Source organism: Syngnathus floridae, unplaced genomic scaffold (genome assembly GCF_059516105.1).
Source record: "Syngnathus floridae isolate MCC-2025c unplaced genomic scaffold, RoL_Sflo_1.0 HiC_scaffold_144, whole genome shotgun sequence".
Lineage (NCBI taxonomy): Eukaryota > Metazoa > Chordata > Actinopteri > Syngnathiformes > Syngnathidae > Syngnathus > Syngnathus floridae.
Genome location: NW_028284166.1, coordinates 27,247 through 49,660, shown reverse-complemented (window position 1 = coordinate 49,660; position 22,414 = coordinate 27,247). Strand labels below are relative to the sequence as shown.

At 46.8% G+C, this 22,414-nt stretch overlaps 2 long non-coding RNA genes across 2 annotated transcripts; both read left to right on the top strand.

Annotated features, from left to right (window-relative positions):
* The first annotated feature begins 415 nt into the window (after nt 1-415).
* On the top strand, nt 416-2,611 carry LOC148377499 (uncharacterized). Its single transcript, XR_015856667.1, has 4 exons — nt 416-513; nt 691-737; nt 861-938; nt 2,503-2,611. It is a non-coding gene; the product is annotated as an uncharacterized LOC148377499 (long non-coding RNA).
* A 2,132-nt stretch (nt 2,612-4,743) lies between these two features.
* On the top strand, nt 4,744-16,174 carry LOC148377498 (uncharacterized). Its single transcript, XR_015856669.1, has 7 exons — nt 4,744-4,811; nt 6,656-6,744; nt 12,492-12,521; nt 12,712-12,879; nt 12,992-13,068; nt 13,536-13,712; nt 16,058-16,174. It is a non-coding gene; the product is annotated as an uncharacterized LOC148377498 (long non-coding RNA).
* Nucleotides 16,175-22,414: the final 6,240 nt, after the last annotated feature.

Here is a 22,414-nt window from a genome sequence, read left to right as displayed (position 1 = left end):
TGACATCTGCCACGTCGTGGTCACGTGACATACGTGACGTCGATGGGCGTAACTTTCGCCGGAATTCAAATCCGCGGGGAGAGTTAACTTGTTTAAAAGAGAGTGGGCAGAAGAATTATTTAATTTATTTAAATCTATTTGGTGTGTGCGCCATTATGTCAATGCATAACAACTGTAAGTCTACTAAACAAAACAGCGGTTGCTATTTGACGTCTGCCACGTCGTGGTCACGTGACGCGGACGTGACGTCGACGCCTACTTTACATCCCACCGATCACAGGACTCCTCGGCTGCATAACCGTGCCCCCTTCCCAACCAATCGGATTTGCTATACGCGAAAACGACGCCAATGGAAAGAGCTTCCGCCCAAATTTAAATCCGTGGGCGTGGCTCGCAGCAGGAAGTAGGAAAATGGCGGCGATGTTGACAAAGACACAGCGGATGGTAACATACGACTAACAAGAGAAATATTTTTATTTTCTGCTTGCAACTGGACCGTCCAGAGCGTACACGGTAAGTACAACTCATCGTTTTTAAAAAGAAGTACTTTTGTTGCCCTGAAAAGCGAGTGAGCGTGGCGTTTGTGGGGGACGTCGAATTTCGACGATTCTTTCTGGTCAACGGTTGTAAATGATTGTGTTGATTAAAAAAGAAAACTTGATGTAACTCTACTTTTAACTGCCGTTTCAGATAGATTTGGAATTGCATCACATCCAATTTTGCCTAGAGCGTACACGGTAAGTAACACTCGTTGTGTTTAAGGAGATTTACGTTTGTAATAGCAGAAGTGTAGCCGCGTTGCGTTGTACGTGTGAATGTTGGTCCGGGCGAAATGTTAATGTTTAATTTCATTCCTTTAGGTTCCACGGTGTTTGTTGGCTGCAAGTTTTCCACTGCAAGAAGAGGCTCATATCATTGACCAGGAGCGAGCTACAATGGTGAGTAGCCATAACATTTATGTTAAACACTTCCTATTTCATGTCTAACAGTACTTGATTTAACAAATAACCATAAATAAATACAGTGTGGGCACTGAAGTTAACATATGTGATTATACTGCCTAATCTGTCACGGAGTAGATTGTTGCAAAGTAATATAAGATCCAAAGTTGTAATTCAGAATAGTTTTCAAAAGAAGGCCATTAGAATTATATACAAGTCTGATTACCCTGAACAAGCTATTAATTAAATCACAAATTCTTCAATTCAAAGATTTGGTAGATTATCAGACAAATAATGTCTAACAGTAATTGATTTAACACATCACGATAAGTAGATTGAGTGTGGGCACTCTCAAGTTAACATATGTGATTATACTGCCTAATCTGTTACAGAGTATGTTGTTGCCAAGTAATGTAGAATAGATCCAAAGTAGTAATCCAGAATAGTTTTGAAGAGGCCATTAGAATGATAAACAAATCTGATTACCTTGAACATAATAACAAGCTAAGTGTTTAATATGTCCTATGAAGTCAAAATTGGGCACCATCATGTGGTGAAATTTGGAATTGCATCACATCCAATTTTGCCTGGGAACAAACAGATTACATAAATCTTAGTTTTGAATAAGCCACTCCTTCTCAAACAAGTAAACTCTGCCCATTTTGCGCAGTAGATGTTCTGTTAATATCTAGTATTTATACAAAGTCATAATTTAAATTGCTTTCAACCTTCATTCATCGGTTCAACCAACATTACTCGCTCTTATTACCAACTTGTATTGATTTAACTAAGCGTTTAATACTTCCTATCAGGTCTCAAATCGAGATTTGGCAAAATACAATTTCAGCAAATCCAATTTTGCCAGGGAACAAAAATAGATTAAATAAACTAAATAAGTCCTCTTCCCATTAAATAAATCAGAAAAGTCTGTCTTGTAACCAGTCCTCTTCAAACAAGTAAAGTCTGCCCATTTTGTGCCGTAGATTTTGTGTCTATGCCTAGTATTTAAACAAAATCATAATTTAAACGACTTCTTTCCTTCATTCACTTTGGAAATTTGGAATTGCAGCAAATCGAATTTTGCCAGGGAACAAAAATAGATCAATTAAACTAAATAAGTCTTCTTCCCATTAAATAAATTAAAAAAGTCTGTCTTGTAACCAGTCCTTTTCAAACAAGTAAAGTCTGCCCATTTTGTGCCGTCGATTTTGTGTTAATGCCTAGTATTTATACAAAATCATAATTTAAAGGACTTCATTCCTTCATTCACTTTGGAAATTTGGAATTGCAGCACATCAAATTTTGCCTGGGAAGAAAAGTAGATTAAATAAATTTAATAAGTCTTACTACTTCCCATTAAATAAATTAAATACGTCTTACTTGTTCCCACTCCTTTTCAAAACAGTAGTTTAAAACGAGGGCCCTTCACTCAATCTTTAACCTCAACCCCGCACGTTGTGTTGTATCTGTGAATGTTGGTTGTGGCCAAATGATAGTTTTCTTTCATTCGTTTAGGTTCCAAGAAAACTTGATGTAACTCTACTTTTAACTGCCGTTTCAGATAAGCGGGTATTACGTCGCAGTCAAATGCCGCGGATATGACGTAATTGCCCGAACCTCCGCCAAAATTCAAATCTGTTGGCGCGATGGCCGTGAGCCACTGAGCAGCGACGATTATCAACAGAAATATCTTTATTTTCTGCTTGCAACTGGACCGTCTAGAGCGTACACGGTAAGTAACACTCATTGTGTTTAAGGAGATTTACGTTTGTAATAGCAGAAGTGTAGCCGCGTTGCGTTGTACGTGTGAAAATTGGTCGAGGCGAAATGTTAATGTTTAATTTCATTCCTTTAGGTTCCACGGTGTTTGTTGGCTGCAAGTTTTCCACTGCAAGAAGAGGCTCGTATCATTGACCAGGAGCGAGCTACAATGGTGAGTAGCCATAACATTTATGTTAAACACTTCCTATTTCATGTCTAACAGTACTTGATTTAACAAATAACCATAAATAAATACAGTGTGGGCACTGAAGTTAACATATGTGATTATACTGCCTAATCTGTCACGGAGTAGATTGTTGCAAAGTAATATAAGATCCAAAGTTGTAATTCAGAATAGTTTTCAAAAGAAGGCCATTAGAATTATATACAAGTCTGATTACCCTGAACAAGCTATTAATTAAATCACAAATTCTTCAATTCAAAGATTTGGTAGATTATCAGACAAATAATGTCTAACAGTAATTGATTTAACACATCACGATAAGTAGATTGAGTGTGGGCACTCTCAAGTTAACATATGTGATTATACTGCCTAATCTGTTACAGAGTATGTTGTTGCCAAGTAATGTAGAATAGATCCAAAGTAGTAATCCAGAATAGTTTTGAAGAGGCCATTAGAATGATAAACAAATCTGATTACCTTGAACATAATAACAAGCTAAGTGTTTAATATGTCCTATGAAGTCAAAATTGGGCACCATCATGTGGTGAAATTTGGAATTGCATCACATCCAATTTTGCCTGGGAACAAACAGATTACATAAATCTTAGTTTTGAATAAGCCACTCCTTCTCAAACAAGTAAACTCTGCCCATTTTGCGCAGTAGATGTTCTGTTAATATCTAGTATTTATACAAAGTCATAATTTAAATTGCTTTCAACCTTCATTCATCGGTTCAACCAACATTACTCGCTCTTATTACCAACTTGTATTGATTTAACTAAGCGTTTAATACTTCCTATCAGGTCTCAAATCGAGATTTGGCAAAATACAATTTCAGCAAATCCAATTTTGCCAGGGAACAAAAATAGATTAAATAAACTAAATAAGTCCTCTTCCCATTAAATAAATCAGAAAAGTCTGTCTTGTAACCAGTCCTCTTCAAACAAGTAAAGTCTGCCCATTTTGTGCCGTAGATTTTGTGTCTATGCCTAGTATTTAAACAAAATCATAATTTAAACGACTTCTTTCCTTCATTCACTTTGGAAATTTGGAATTGCAGCAAATCGAATTTTGGCAGGGAACAAAAATAGATCAATTAAACTAAATAAGTCTTCTTCCCATTAAATAAATTAAAAAAAGTCTGTCTTGTAACCAGTCCTTTTCAAACAAGTAAAGTCTGCCCATTTTGTGCCGTCGATTTTGTGTTAATGCCTAGTATTTATACAAAATCATAATTTAAAGGACTTCATTCCTTCATTCACTTTGGAAATTTGGAATTGCAGCACATCAAATTTTGCCTGGGAAGAAAAGTAGATTAAATAAATTTAATAAGTCTTACTACTTCCCATTAAATAAATTAAATACGTCTTACTTGTTCCCACTCCTTTTCAAAACAGTAGTTTAAAACGAGGGCCCTTCACTCAATCTTTAACCCCAACCCCGCACGTTGTGTTGTATCTGTGAATGTTGGTTGTGGCCAAATGATAGTTTTCTTTCATTCGTTTAGGTTCCAAGAAAACTTGATGTAACTCTACTTTTAACTGCCGTTTCAGATAAGCGGGTATTACGTCGCAGTCATGTGCCGTGGATATGACGTAATTGCCCGAACCTCCGCCAAAATTCAAATCTGTTGGCGCGATGGCCGTGAGCCACTGAGCAGCGACGATTATCAACAGAAATATCTTTATTTTCTGCTTGCAACTGGACCGTCTAGAGCGTACACGGTAAGTAACACTCATTGTGTTTAAGGAGATTTACGTTTGTAATAGCAGAAGTGTAGCCGCGTTGCGTTGTACGTGTGAAAATTGGTCGAGGCGAAATGTTAATGTTTAATTTCATTCCTTTAGGTTCCACGGTGTTTGTTGGCTGCAAGTTTTCCACTGCAAGAAGAGGCTCGTATCATTGACCAGGAGCGAGCTACAATGGTGAGTAGCCATAACATTTATGTTAAACACTTCCTATTTCATGTCTAACAGTACTTGATTTAACAAATAACCATAAATAAATACAGTGTGGGCACTGAAGTTAACATATGTGATTATACTGCCTAATCTGTCACGGAGTAGATTGTTGCAAAGTAATATAAGATCCAAAGTTGTAATTCAGAATAGTTTTCAAAAGAAGGCCATTAGAATTATATACAAGTCTGATTACCCTTAACATAACAACAAGCTATTAATTAAATCACAAATTCTTCAATTCAAAGATTTGGTAGATTATCAGACAAATAATGTCTAACAGTAATTGATTTAACACATCACGATAAGTAGATTGAGTGTGGGCACTCTCAAGTTAACAGATATGATTATACTGCCTAATCTGTTACAGAGTATGTTGTTGCCAAGTAATGTAGAATAGATCCAAAGTAGTAATCCAGAATAGTTTTGAAGAGGCCATTAGAATAATAAACAAATCTGATTACCTTGAACATAATAACAAGCTAAGTGTTTAATATGTCCTATGAAGTCAAAATTGGGCACCATCATGTGGTGAAATTTGGAATTGCATCACATCCAATTTTGCCTGGGAACAAACAGATTAAATAAATCTTAGTTTTGAATAAGCCACTCCTTCTCAAACAAGTAAACTCTGCCCATTTCGCGCAGTAGATGTTCTGTTAATATCTAGTATTTATACAAAGTCATAATTTAAATTGCTTTCAACCTTCATTCATCGGTTCAACCAACATTACTCGCTCTTATTACCAACTTGTATTGATTTAACTAAGCGTTTAATACTTCCTATCAGGTCTCAAGGCAAGATTTGGCAAAATACAATTTCAGCAAATCCAATTTTGCCAGGGAACAAAAATAGATTAAATAAACTAAATAAGTCTTCTTCCCATTAAATAAATCAGAAAAGTCTGTCTTGTAACCAGTCCTCTTCAAACAAGTAAAGTCTGCCCATTTTGTGCCGTAGATTTTGTGTCTATGCCTAGTATTTAAACAAAATCATAATTTAAACGACTTCTTTCCTTCATTCACTTTGGAAATTTGGAATTGCAGCAAATCGAATTTTGCCAGGGAACAAAAATAGATCAATTAAACTAAATAAGTCTTCTTCCCATTAAATAAATTAAAAAAGTCTGTCTTGTAACCAGTCCTTTTCAAACAAGTAAAGTCTGCCCATTTTGTGCCGTCGATTTTGTGTTAATGCCTAGTATTTATACAAAATCATAATTTAAAGGACTTCATTCCTTCATTCACTTTGGAAATTTGGAATTGCAGCACATCAAATTTTGCCTGGGAAGAAAAGTAGATTAAATAAATTTAATAAGTCTTACTACTTCCCATTAAATAAATTAAATACGTCTTACTTGTTCCCACTCCTTTACAAAAAAGTAGTTTAAAACGAGGTCCCTTCACTCAACCTTTAACCCTATTTATTCACCTTCTAGGCTAAGTGTTAAAGGCTAAGTGTTAAAGGCTAAGTGTTAAAGGCTAAGTGTTAGAGGCTAAGTGCCAGAGGCTAGGCGCCAGAGGCGAGTTTTTGTGGGCTGAAATTTTAGTGGGGTTAGTGTGAATACAATCCAAAAGAATACAACAGAATACAATACAATAGAATATAATACATAGATTAAATTCAATAGCTCTTACTACTTCCCATTAAATAAATTAAATACGTCTTACTTGTTCCCAATCCTTTTCAAAAAAGTAGTTTAAAACGAGGGCCCTTCACTCAACCTTTAACCTCAACCCCGCACGTCACATTGTGTTGTATCTGTGAATGTTGGTTGTGGCCAAATGATAGTTTTCTTTCATTCGTTTAGGTTCCACGGTGTTTGTTGGCTATGTTTTCCACTGTCAGAAGGATGAAAATACAAAGTACAACGCTTGGACGTGGGCGAAGACGTCACCGGTGAGTCCTTCCTTCCTATTTATTTACCTTCTAGATGCTAGAGGCTAAGTGTTAGAGGCTAAGTGTTAGAGGCTAAGTGTTAAACACAATACGAACAACACAACGATACTGCACTGAACAACACGATACCGCACTGAGAAACACGATACCGCACTGAACAACACGATACCGCACTGAACAACACCATGCCGCACTGAACACCATGCCACACTGAACAACACCATCCCGCACTGAACAACACCATGCCGCACTAAACAACACCATGCCGCACTGAACAACACCATGCCTCACTGAACGACACCATGCCGCACTGAAAGACACCATGCCGCACTGAACGACACCATGCCGCACTGAAAGACACCATCCCGCACTGAACACCATGCCGCACTGAACAACACCATCCTGCACTGAACAACACCATCCCGCACTGAACAACACCATGCCGCACTGAACAACATTATGCCGCACTGAACATTATGCCGCACTGAACAACACCATGCCGCACTGAACAACACCATGCCGCACTGAACAACATTATGCCGCACTGAACAACACCATGCCGCACTGAACAACACCATGCCGCACTGAACAACACCATGCTGCACTGAACAACATTATGCCGCACTGAACAACACCATGCCGCACTGAACAACACCATCCTGCACTGAACAACACCATTCCGCATTGAACACCATGCCGCACTGAACAACACCATCCCGCACTGAACAACACCATCCCGCACTGAACAACACCATGCCGCACTGAACAACATTATGCTGCACTGAACAACATTTTGCCGCACTGAACAACACCATGCCGCACTGAACAACACCATGCCGCACTGAACAACACCATGCCGCACTGAACAACATTATAACGCACTGAACAACACCATCCCGCACTGAACAACACCATGCCGCACTAAACAACATTATGCCGCACTGAACAACATTATGCCGAAATGAACAACACCATGCCGCACTGAACAACACCATGCCGCACTGAACAACACCATCCTGCACTGAACAACACCATCCCGCACTGAACAACACCATGCCGCACTGAACAACACCATGCCGCACTGAACAACACCATGCCGCAATGAACAACACCATCCCGCACTGAACAACATTATGCCGCACTGAACAACATTATGCCGCACTGAACAACATTATGCCGCACTGAACAACACCATGCCGCACTGAACAACACCATCCTGCACTGAACAACACCATCCCGCACTGAACAACACCATGCCGCACTGAACAACATTATGGCGCACTGAACAACATTATGCCGCACTGAACAACACCATGCCGCACTGAACAACACCATGCCGCACTGAACAACACCATGCCGCAATGAACAACACCATCCCGCACTGAACAACACCATGCCGCACTGAGCAACACCATGCCGCACTGAACAACACCATCCTGCACTGAACAACACCATGCCGCACTGAACAACACCATTCCGCACTGAACAACACCATGCCGCACTGAACAACATTACGCTGCACTGAACAACACCATGCCGCACTGAACAACACCATGCCGCACTGAACAACACCATGCCGCATTGAACAACACCATGCCGCATTGAACAACACCATGCCGCACTGAACAACACCATCCTGCACTGAACAACACCATGCCGCATTGAACAACACCATGCCGCACTGAACAACACCATCCTGCACTGAACAACACCATCCCGCACTGAACAACACCATCCCGCATTGAACAACACCATCCTGCACTGAACAACACCATGCCGCACTGAACAACACCATGCCGCACTGAACAACACCATTCCGCACTGAACAACACCATGCCGCACTGAACAACACCATCCTGCACTGAACAACACCATCCCGCACTGAACAACACCATGCCGCATTGAACAACACCATCCTGCACTGAACAACACCATCCTGCACTGAACAACACCATGCCGCACTGAACAACACCATGCCGCACTGAACAACACCATGCCGCACTGAACAACACCATGCCGCACTGAACAACATTATGCCGCACTGAACAACATTATGTCGCACTGAACAACACCATGCCGCACTGAACAACACCATGCCGCACTGAACAACATTATGCCGCACTGAAAAACACCATGCCGCACTGAACAACACCATCCCGCACTGAACAACACCATGCCGCATTGAACAACACCATGCCGCACTGAACAACACCATGCTGCACTGAACAACATTATGCTGCACTGAACAACACGATCCTGCATTGAACAACACCATGCCGCACTGAACAACACCATCCTGCACTGAACAACACCATCCTGCACTGAACAACACCACCCCGCACTGAACAACACGATCCCGCATTGAACACCATCCCGCACTGAACAACACCATGCCGCACTGAACAACACCATTCCGCACTGAACAACACCATGCCGCACTGAACAACACCATGCCGCACTGAACAACACCATGCCGCACTGAACAACACCATGCCGCACTGAACAACATTATGCCGCACTGAACAACACCATGCCGCACTGAACAACACCATCCCGCACTGAACAACACCATGCCGCATTGAACAACACCATGCCGCACTGAACAACACCATCCTGCACTGAACAACACCATCCCGCACTAAACAACACCATGCCGCACTGAACAACATTATGGCGCACTGGACAACATTATGCCGCACTGAACAACACCATGCCGCACTGAACAACACCATGCCGCACTGAACAACACCATGCCGCACTGAACAACACCATGCCGCACTGAACAACACCATGCCGCACTGAACAACATTATGCCGCACTGAACAACACCATGCCGCACTGAACAACACCATGCCGCACTGAACAACACGATCCCGCATTGAACAACACCATCCTGCACTGAACAACACCATTCCGCACTGAACAACACCATGCCGCACTGAACAACACCATGCCGCACTGAACAACACCATGCCGCACTGAACGACACCATCCTGCACTGAACAACACCATCCCGCACTGAACAACACCATGCCGCATTAAACAACACCATGCCGCACTGAACAACACCATCCTGCACTGAACAACACCATGCCGCACTGAACAACACCATGCCGCACTGAACAACACCATGCCGCACTGAACAACATTATGCCGCACTGAACAACATTATGCCGCACTGAACAACACGATCCCGCATTGAACAACACCATCCCGCAGTGAACAACACCATGCCGCATTGAACAACACCATGCCGCACTGAACAACACCATGCTGCACTGAACAACATTATGCTGCACTGAACAACACGATCCTGCATTGAACAACACCATGCCGCACTGAACAACACCATCCTGCACTGAACAACACCATGCCGCACTGAACAACACCATGCCGCACTGAACAACATTATGCCGCACTAAAAAACACCATGCCGCACTGAACAACACCATCCCGCACTGAACAACACCATGCCGCATTGAACAACACCATGCCGCACTGAACAACACCATGCTGCACTGAACAACATTATGCTGCACTGAACAACACGATCCTGCATTGAACAACACCATGCCGCACTGAACAACACCATCCTGCACTGAACAACACCATCCTGCACTGAACAACACCACCCCGCACTGAACAACACGATCCCGCATTGAACAACACCATCCCGCACTGAACAACACCATGCCGCACTGAACAACACCATTCCGCACTGAACAACACCATGCCGCACTGAACAACACCATGCCGCACTGAACAACACCATGCCGCACTGAACAACACCATGCCGCACTGAACAACATTATGCCGCACTGAACAACACCATGCCGCACTGAACAACACCATCCCGCACTGAACAACACCATGCCGCATTGAACAACACCATGCCGCACTGAACAACACCATCCTGCACTGAACAACACCATCCCGCACTAAACAACACCATGCCGCACTGAACAACATTATGGCGCACTGGACAACATTATGCCGCACTGAACAACACCATGCCGCACTGAACAACACCATGCCGCACTGAACAACACCATGCCGCACTGAACAACACCATGCCGCACTGAACAACATTATGCCGCACTGAACAACACCATGCCGCACTGAACAACACCATGCCGCACTGAACAACACGATCCCGCACTGAACAACACCATCCTGCACTGAACAACACCATGCCGCACTGAACAACACCATGCCGCACTGAACAACACCATTCCGCACTGAACAACACCATGCCGCACTGAACAACACCATCCTGCACTGAACAACACCATCCCGCACTGAACAACACCATGCCGCATTGAACAACACCATGCCGCACTGAACAACACCATCCTGCACTGAACAACACCATGCCGCACTGAACAACACCATGCCGCACTGAACAACACCATGCCGCACTGAACAACATTATGCCGCACTGAACAACATTATGCCGCACTGAACAACATTATGTCGCACTGAACAACACCATGCCGCACTGAACAACACCATGCCGCACTGAACAACATTATGCCGCACTGAACAACACGATCCCGCATTGAACAACACTATCCCGCAGTGAACAACACCATGCCGCATTGAACAACACCATGCCGCACTGAACAACACCATGCTGCACTGAACAACACGATCCTGCATTGAACAACACCATGCCGCACTGAACAACACCATCCTGCACTGAACAACACCTTTCCACACTGAACAACACCATGCCGCACTGAACAACATTATGCCGCACTGAACAACACCATGCCGCACTGAACAACACCATGCCGCACTGAACAACACCATGCCGCACTGAACAACACCATGCCGCAATGAACAACACCATCCCGCACTGAACAACACTATGCCGCATTGAACAACACCATGCCGCACTGAACAACACCATCCCGCACTGAACAACACCACCCCGCACTGAACAACACGATCCCGCATTGAACAACACCATCCCGGACTGAACAACACCATGCCGCACTGAACAACACCATTCCGCACTGAACAACACCATGCCGCACTGAACAACACCATGCCGCACTGAACAACACCATGCCGCACTGAACAACACCATGCCGCACTGAACAACATTATGCCGCACTGAACAACACCATGCCGCACTGAACAACACCATCCCGCACTGAACAACACCATTTCGCATTGAACAATACCATGCCGCACTGAACAACACCATCCTGCACTGAACAACACCATCCCGCACTGAACAACACCATGCCGCACTGAACAACATTATGGCGCACTGAACAACATTATGCCGCACTGAACAACACCATGCCGCACTGAACAACACCATGCCGCACTGAACAACACCATGCCGCACTGAACAACATTATGCCGCACTGAACAACATTATGCCGCACTGAACAACACCATGCCGCACTGAACAACACCATGCCGCACTGAACAACACCATGCCGCACTGAACAACACGACGTCGCACTGAACAACACGACGCCGCACAGAACAACACGACGCCGCACAGAATAACACAATACCGCACAGAACAACACAATACCGCACAAACAGTTTTAGATAATATTACGTCGCAGTCATGTGACGCGGACATGACGTCAATAGGCGGAACTCACGGCAAATTTATAATCCGTGGGCGTGGCTTGCAACAGGAAGTAGGAAAGCGGCAGTTCTGGCAAACAAGACACAGCTGTTCGTAACACGATGACTAACAAGGCAAATATTTTTGTTTTCAGCTTGCAACTTGACCGTCTAGAGCGTACAAGGTAATTACAACTGTTTTTTTTTAGCCCTGAAAAGCGAGGGAGTGTGGCGTTTGGGAGGAATGTCGAACTCGGCGTCTGCTTCCAGCCACAGACGCCAAATTTCGACGATTATTTCGACTGGTCAACGGTTGTAAATTATTGCGTTGACTAAAAACTTTATTTAACTCTACTCTTAACTTTGCCGTTTCAGATATGCGGGTATTACACCGCGGAAATGACGTCAATAGGCTGAACTCTCGCCAAAATTCAAATCTGTGGGCGCAATGGCCTTGAGCGAGACACCGGATACAAACACGACGATTATCAACAGAAATATCTTTATTTTCCGCTTGCAAGTGGACCGTCTAGAGCGTACACGGTAAGTACAACTCATTGTGTTTAAAAAGATTTACGTTTGTGTAGTTTGCGTTGCGTTGTATCTGTGAATGTTGGTTGAGGCTAAATGTTAATGTTTAATTTCATTCCTTTAGGTTCCACGGTGTTTGTTGGCTGTATGTTTTCCACTGCAAGAAGAGGCTCGTATCATTGACCAGCAGGAGCTACAATGGTGAGTACCCCTTTCGTCTTCCATTTATGTTAAACACTTCCTATTTCATGTCTAACAGTACTCGATTTAACAAATAACCATAAATAAATACAGTGTGGGCAGTCACGTTAACATATGTGATTATCCTGCCTAATATGTTTATCACAAATATGTCACTAATCACTAATATGTTTATTTGTTTATCACAACACCTTTGGACCTTCAGCAATCGATTATTTACCTTCATCTACATAGAGACAGAACGATGGTGTCTTAAACATCTCATTCATTTCACCAAATAACTTCACGCAGGTGGATAACGGCCGTCTCGGTCACGCTATGTTGCGTGATGCAGTTTTGAAGAACCAAATGCATTTATTCAATGAATAAGTCAAGCTAGTTCTATGTTTATGATGTTGTAAGTTACGGTACCGATTGAAGTTGAGTTCGAAGCCAGTGGAAAACAGCGCTGCGTTTGTGCTCTCCAGGTACAAATGTTGTGATCTCTGACTGACGACCGGGCGAGGCTCGAGTAAGAGATGTCCAAACGAGCTCCGGCAGGGCGGGCCAAGGCGGAGCGAACGGACGCCCTTCAGGCCGCCAATGACGAGCTGAGAACCAAACTGATGGACGTCCAGTTAGAACTTCAGCAGGAGAAGAACAAGGTGAAAACCTCAACAGACAGACACTGCCTGCCTCCCTGCCTGCCTCCCTGCCTGCCTCCCTGCCTGCCTCCCTCCCTCCCAGTTTTCCCGATGTAGATTAGACATGCGTGTGCCATGACTGTGTCAGCCTACATCAACAAATGCACCGAGGACGTCAGCACCACTAAGAATATCATCACCCGGGGCAACCAACGACCCTGGATGACTGAGGAGGTACGTCAAACGCTACGAGCGCGGAACTCTGCCTTCAAGTCTGGCGACAAGGAGACACTGAGGACAGCGAGAGCCAACTTGAACCGTGCCATCAGGATAGCGAAGCGAGACCGCAGTCGAAAATTTCAGGATCGTTTCCACGACGTCAAAAACATCAGGAGTATGTGGCAAGGCATACGGGCGATTACAGACTACAACTCACCCTCCCCCCCCCCCCGGTGGGTGTAGTTGATGCTGACTTTCTAAATGGTCTAAATAACTTCTTTGGGAGGTTCGAGGCACTAAACGGCACTCCAGCAGTTAAAACTGTCCCCCATCAGGAAGAGGAGGTACTCTGCCTTGACTCCGCCGATGTGTTGAAGACCCTGAGGAGAGTCAACCCCTGTAAGGCCCCTGGCCCCGACAACATTCCTGGGCGTGTGTTCAGGGAATGTGCAAGTCATCTGGCTGGGGTCATCACAGACATTTTTAACACCTCGCTGGGCCAAGCCACAGTGCCGGCGTGCTTTAAGACTGCCTCCATCATTCCGGTGCCGAAGAAACCTCAAATCACCTCATTTAATGATTACCGGCCTGTTGCACTGACTCCGGTTATGATGAAGTGCTTCGAAAGGCTGCTTAAAGGTCACATCGTTTCCAGACTCCCCCTATTATTTGACCCGTTCCAGTTTGCCGACCGGCAAAACCGCTCCACTCAGGACGCCATCTCCTCCGTTCTTCACCTGAGCCTGGCTCACCTGGAGGAGAAGAACACCCATGTGCGGAGGCTGTTCCTGGACTTCAGCTCAGCGTTTAACACCATCATCCCACAGCATCTGGTAGGAAAATTGGAACACCTGGGCTTCAACACCCCCCTTCGCAACTGGCTGCTAGACTTCCTCACCAACAGACCTCAGTCAGTCCGGGTCGGACAGAACACCTCTGATGTCATCACCCTCAGCACAGGCTCCCTTCAGGGCTGCGTCCTGAGCCCCCTGCTGTGCACCCTGATGACACACGACTGCGTCCTCAGGTTCACCACCAATCACATCGTGAAGTCAGCAGACGACACAACGGTGGTGGGGCTCATCAGAGACAACAACGACCTGGACTACAGAGAGGAGGTGGAGCAGCTGGTGGGCTGGTGCAGAGAAAACAGCCTGATCCTGAATGAGGAGAAGATGAAGGAGATCATCGTCGACTTCAGGAAAAAACAGCCTCACCACGCTCCACTGATCATCAACAGCTCAGCTGTGGAGGTGGTCAGCACCACCAAATTCCTGGGGGTCCACATCACAGAAGACCTCACCTGGACTATGAACACTACGGCACTGGTCAAGAGGGCACAGAAGCGCTTGTACTTCCTGCGGAGGATGAGGAGAGCCCACCTGCCCCCACCCATCATGAGGACGTTCTACAGGAGCACCATAGAGAGCATTCTGACAAGCTGTCTCTCTGTGTGGTGTGGAGGCTGCACCGCCTCCGATTGGAAGAACGTGAGGAGAGTGGTGAGGACAGCAGAGAGGATCATAGGGGCTCCTCTTCCCTCCATTCAGGACATTTCATCTCAGCGCTGCATGTCCCGTGCCCGTAACATCATCAATGACCCATCACACCCCCACCATGGACTGTTCTCCCTGCTGCCCTCTGGGAAGAGGTTTGCAGCATCCGCTGCAGGTCCACCAGGTTCTGCAACAGCTTTTTCCCTGCTGTCATCAGACTGTTGAACACTAGAACTGTTGAGCTCTAAACTGAACTCTGCATCACACATTCACAGAACTGTACTTTATGACACTACGGACCTCTATCTTGCACTATCTCGCACTACCAACTTTACTGAACTTGTATAAACCCTTTAAATAGAAGTTTAATACATGGTTTAGCATTCCTCTGCACACTCTTGAATACTGTTTTGCCTACTTGCACTATTGCATAATTATCACTGCTGCACTTTATACTTATTTTTAATATATATATATATATATATATATATAGTATATATGTATATATATATATTTTCATAGGATATGTTACTTCTATTCAACTGCAATATCACTACTTTGTTGTAAGACGTATGCAACGGAATTTCGTTTTGTATGCACCATGTGCAGACAAGATGACAATAAAGTTTGTCTAAGTCTAAGTCATGTCAGGTCAGCTGTCTGGAGAGAGAGAGAAGTCAGGACCTGCGGGCGGAGCACCACCGTGCCACCGCCGCCATGACGGAACTCAAAAGCAAACTCCATGAGGAGAAGCAGAAAGAGTTAGCCATTACCAGGGAGACATTACTGCGGCAGCATGAAATGGAGCTGATGAGAGTGATCAAAATCAAAGATGGAGAGATCCAGCGACTGAATGCCTTGGTCCTCAGCCTGAGGGACGGCTCCATGGACAAGGTGATCCGCTCTATCCGTGTCTGACTATCCGCACGCCACGTCGGGCTTCGATGCGGCCGCTACCGTATTGTGTAGCTTGTCCCCAGTAAGCGTCGCGGCGCTCCGTTGCGGTCTCAACGGCCCGGTGTGGCGCAATGTCTGCTCAGGTGAGGAGGGGGGGCGCTTTGCTGGCGGAGGTGGAGGAGACGCGGCGGTGTCGGGAGACCGAGCGGTGTCGCCTCCACCAGGAGCGCGGAAGAAGCCCTGGCAGCGGCCCAGCAGGCCTGGCAGTCCCGAGCGGCCGAGCTCCGATCGGCTCATCACCAGCATCGGGAGGAGCTGAGCCGAACCAAGAGAGACTGCGAGAGGGAGATCCGCCGACTGGTAGGACTGATCAGATGCGCGGTGCGTGGCTATGTTCCCAATTTCGTTGTATACCTGCAGTGCAATGACACCTAAGGCATTCTATTCTATTCTATTTCACAAGAAGAAAATGTCCGGTTGCTCGCTTCGCTTTTGTCACAGCAAAGGTGTTCTAGTCGATTCCAGAAAAAAATTGGCCGGTTGCTCTCTTTGTTTTTGTCACAATTCTGGCAAATGAGTTTGCCCGCCTGCCTGAGCGCTCCCCGTTTGTACATCCAGACGGATGAGATCAAGCTGAAAGACAGAGCGGTTAGTGTTTTGGATGAAGCCCTGGGGCCGGCCACGTCCACCGCCTTCAGCTGCAGACTCAGGCTGCCGAGCAGCAGATCGCTGCCCTGAGGGATTCCCAAAGGGCGGGCCTAAACTACCCTGGAAGTGGGGTCAACGCCGCTACTAGCAATCCTCTTCATTGCGTAAGCCACCTCATCACACACTTGCAGTACGCATGACTTAGTTCGTTGCTGGAGGAAGGTAGCACAAAAACAGTTTTGAACTTTGAACGAGTGCTTGTGTGTGTGTGTTGCGGGGCGTTTTCAGTCTCAGGAGGATCGGGACACGCGACGGTTTCATCTGAAAATCGCTGAGCTCAGCGCAGTCATCAGGAAACTGGAGGATCGAAACGCCCTGCTTTCTGAAGAGCGCAATGAACTGGTAATTTATTGACGGCACGCTTGAAGGTTTGCGCTACGTTTGATGCGCGCCATCCAGCGAGGCACCCATTGCGCTTGCTTATTAGTTGAGCGGCGCGGCGAGTCGGTTGCCTGGTAGATGTCTTTTATTGGGAGCCAAAGCCACGATTCCGTTCAAACCGATGCAAAAGGAATGGATACGTTCTGGCCCGCGTGTTGTGCGTCTTTCACATCCCGCACTTCATGCTTGCAGCTAAAGCGACTGAGAGAAACAGAAAGCCAGTTTCTGCCACTCCTGTACAAAAACAAACGCCTGAGCAGGAAGAATGAAGAACTCTCGCTGGTGCTGTGTCGCCTTGAAAACAAAGTGCGCTTTGTCACCCAGGAGAACGAGGAGATGGCAAGCTTGGTAAGTCGACGCGGACAACGGCGGCGTGCCAACAGAGTCCACTGCATTTGTGTTCCACAGAGAAGGCCTAGTTCGCTCAATGACCTGGACCGCGGTTGCGGCCAGCAGGACGGTGAAATGGAGTTCCTTCAAGTTGTGGAGCAGCGGCACATCATCGACGACTTGTCCAAGGTCTTCAGGCAGGCGACTCGGTGCACGTACGGCAGCGCCGCGCTCGCTCGCTGTCGCCAGGAAACCTTTTCCGTCCAAAGCTTGGCCGGCGGCCGCCATCCAAAAAATTGGCCCCTTAAATTCCGACCTTTCAAGCAGGAGCATTGTGCGCACGCGTTTGAACACGCTTTAGACTTGTTTTGCCGTTTTCAGCAGCTCAAAGCTCCCGTTTTGTCAGCGCCTTTGCCACTCGCTGTGCGCTGAAAACGACGGACTTGCCCGGCTGCTCAGCCCGTCAACCATGAGCCGCGAGCGCGACGTCATTGTCCGTAGGCAGCTAGTGGCAAAATGCACCCTGTTAGAGTTGCGCTCGCTCCAACTTATTTTGCAAGAACCACACGGGAGACAAGTAAGTTCTTTTGGACACCTGCAGGTGGAGAGTCCATCCGTTGTACGAATGAAGTCTGACTCTCGGCTCCTGCACGAGCATTTTAATTAAGAGAAACAGGGTGGGTGTAAGAGTGGATTGAATAGAGGAAGCCCTTGACCTCTAGTCAAAACATAGCAAGGGGTGTTTTACGACTTTGTGTAGGAAGGGATAAGCGATAGGGATAAATAAGGGATAAATAATATTATTTATTACAGGTCGCAGTCAAAGTCAAAGCAACACAATGATACGATAAAGATAATCTGGAAAACCCTGACACACCCTGTAGTTGTCACTTTTGGAAAAGACGAGCGTCCCTCCAATCATCGCCGGTGACGTGTTTTTCAGGCTCTGGAGACAGGAGCTCATGTCAGAAATGTCATTGTGAGTCGCGTTTGTTTCTGCGCCGGAGCCGTTCGTTCCCTTTGCATCCAAAGAATCTCAAAGGCGGATTATTTGTGTCGACAGGAGAGAGATTTGCTGCTACGATACCGACGTCGAGAATCTCTGAGGAGGAACAAAGCGTGAGGTCCTGCAAGGTGAGTCTGTTTGTTTGCGGCTGCTTGGTGTTGCGCAAGATGAAATGGCCTTTTTCTCGCTATCGTTCCTCTCGTCGATTCATCGTGAGGTGTCGCTTCAGTTTGTTCAGAGAGATGTTTGCTTCCGCGCCCGCAGGTCATCGAAACATTTTACGGCTACGACGAAGACGTGTTGGTGGACTCGGACGGATCGTCCTTGTCTTTTCACACCGACAGAACCCCCGACATGGAACCCGAAGAGGTAGCCCGCCATTTCTGCCAGCGTATTGGCACCAAACATTCCTCTTCAGCCTGGTATCGGACTCGTCTTTGCGTCGCGGGTGCTTTGTCGCCGGTCTGACTGATTCTGGTACTAGTGCTGTGTTGCATTGGTGTGTGCATGAAGAGGCGGAGCTTCGCTACCGCCAGCTGACGCAAGAATATCAAGCGCTGCAACGAGCCTACGCTCTGCTAGCCCAGACCAGCGAAAGGGGACTACGACGCCGAGAAGGAGATCAAGGTGGCGCCCCTTCCCGCAACCCCCGGCCGGGTCGCAGCCTCCCCGTTCTCACCCAGCCTCGGGTGTTCTCTGGTCTGAAAGGAGGAGGAGGAGCCTCCCTCCTCCTCCTTTCAGACCAGAGAAAAGCTGATGGTAGAAATGGGTCACTATCAAAGCAGAGTAGCAGATCTGGAGTCAGCGCTGAAGCAACAAGGACAGGTAAGCTCATCAATGAGCACACCTTTTTCTCAGACAAAATAGCTACATTCTTCAGTCACTCATCCGTCTGGCATTACTGGACCAACCCCCCCCCCCCCCCCGAACGTGGCTGGGAAAATGCGGAGAAAAGCAAATGTCATTTTCCAGTCAACCAAAGAATTTGTGGATGAAAATGACACAACATTCCAAAGCTGTCCACGCGTTTGTCTCTTCTAGAATGTCAAGTGGGTGGAGGAGAAGCAGCTGCTGCGTCAGAGCAATCAGCAGTTGGCCGAAAAGGTGACGGAAAGAAAGGCGCTGGGCGGAGTCGCTTGGCGTCACACCTGTCGGGAAGCCCCGCAGATGAGGTCTGACTGTCTTTTCAGGTCAGGCGGATGGAGGCGGAAGAAGCGCGTCTGAAAGAGCACATCCAGGATATCCGAGACCAAAACGAACTGCTTGAGTTCCGCATCCTGGAGCTGGAGGTGGGAAGACTCGCACAAGCGTGTTGAGGCCAGAGATGTGACGGACGGACGGACGGACGGACGGACGGATGCATGCCTCTGCCTTTCAGGAGAGGGAGTGGCGCTCCCCCGTCTTGAAGTTTCTGCAAGTCCGTTTCCCAGACGGCCTCAGCCCTTTGCAGATCTACTGCGAGGCCGAGGGCGTGAGCGTACGTAAGGCGTCCCTCGCAACCCTAACCTTAACCCGAGGTCCCAGAACACCTTACATTGCTCCTTGCGCCTTTCCCCCGGACATCGTCATCAGTGATCTGATGAAGAAGCTGGACATCCTGGGCTATAACGCCGTAAGTGTATGTCGAACTCCTTATGTTCGCACTCCACGAGACTCGGCGGCTCAAATGTGACTTTTGGAAGGCTTTGCGCTGAAAGAAGCTTGTTGACGCTGTGCCTTTGGGCTCTTGCAGAATCTCACCAACGAGGAGCAGGTGGTCGTGATTCACGCCAGGACCCTTCTCACCCTAGCCGAGAAGGTAACGCGCACGTCCACGCACGCTCTCGCATTCTGCTTATGTGACAGCAGCCTTTCCTCAGTGGTTAGAATACATCAAAGTGACCAAGTCAGCACTTCAACAGAAGATGTTGGACATTGAAAGTGAGAAGGTAGACAGACACGCGACATCAGCCAAGGGGAACTCCGGCAATGTGCCCCAACAATTCTGACCTTGAGCTGTGCTAGGATATGTTCTGCAAGCAGAAGGGCTACCTGGATGAAGAGTTGGACTTCAGGAAGTGTTCCATGGACCAGGCTCATAAGGTAAGCCGCCCTCAAATCTCCCGCCGGACCACTGATGGACGAGGATTGCGGCCCAGAGGATCCTGGAGCTGGAGGCCATGTTGTACGAGGCGCTACCGCAGCGGGACTGCCCCGCCACGGACGGCGAAAAAGCCAGCCACGCTGGCGTGAATGACGTGCTGACGGCGGATCAGAGAGAAGAGCTTAGGAGCGCCGTGGACCAATGGAAGCGAGCCCTGATGTGCGAGTTGAGGGAGCGCGACGCTTGCATCCTCCAAGAGAGAATGGATCTGCTGCACAGCGCGCAACAGGTAAGGGCCCAAAGCCAGCCCGGCACTTACTTGCACGCTTACTGGCTTTTGAATGCCACTTTCCATTTGTCCGTCCTAGAGGAACAAAGAGCTGAAAGAATTCATCGAAGCTCAGAAGAGACAAATCAAACAATTGGAGGAGAAGTTTCTGTTTCTCTTTCTATTCTTCTCCTTGGCCTTCATTCTGTGGCCCTAACACCAGCTGGTGAGTGAGCTCCAGCGGCACCGCACTCGACACCTCCGATACACTGCCAGCCGGTCTCAGACGTTGGCAGATGCTCCGATGCCAACGTATACCCCCCGCCACGGTGACAGAGGCACCGCGTCACACCGGCGCTCATCCAATCAGAAGGCAGGAAAAGCAAATTCACATGCAGGGCACTTTTGAACCAGAAGAGAGCGCCACAAAAAACGGTTGTTGCCCCAAACGCGCACTAAAAAGGGTCAGAATAACAAGAGTCCCACTGGCCAGCCGGGGCCACCCGTCCAGCTGTTTCTTCAGGGGGGAAAAAAATTGGAGTCACCGGTGAGTACATTTTGCATTTAGCTCTGCTTTTCTGCTTCTGTCTTCAAGTGTGTGGCATCCTGCGATCAAAGAGTCAGCCAACCCCAAAGCGGTTGACCTCAACGTCCCACCACCATGCCTACCAGAGCAGGTGACGTGATGCTTTGGACATCCTTCCGTCTCAGATGCCCAAAAGTACTCTTTGCCACATCTGCGGCAATACGGTGTCTTTTCAAAGGTGCAAATAAATCCAGCGTGGGCGGAACACGCACGTCTTCGGTTTTTCCCGCTTTGTTTGTGTGACAGCTGTTGTGAAAATTTTATACAAATAAAGTTGTATAGTACAGGTTTGGCCAAGCCGCAACTCCCGAACCGCATGCGGCTCTTTTATGTTCATATCAACATTTGTGTGTGTGTGTGTGGGGGGGGGGGTTGTGCGTGTTGGCTTCACTTGAGTTCAATTTGGTATTTTGGTCAAAAGCGCATGTGGTGAAATTCCACAAAGTAGGATGGGCAAACACATTTCTTTAAACTATGAGTGTCAATTGGGCTCTCGAAATGGCAGGGAAAAGATGCACAGCAAAACGAAAATACGTAGATGAACACAGGACGTTTTAATCAGAGTGGGAAAGTTTCTATTTTTTGTTGAACGTGATGGCAAACCATTCTGCCTGATATGTCAGACCTCAGCGCATTTCAAAGATTCAAATCTTCAGCGCCATGCACTTCAGCTCACTCCATGCTAACATTGATCAGGCGTCGAACCCGCATCATCATGCTTAAGAGGTGGCCATGCTAACCAGTGCGCC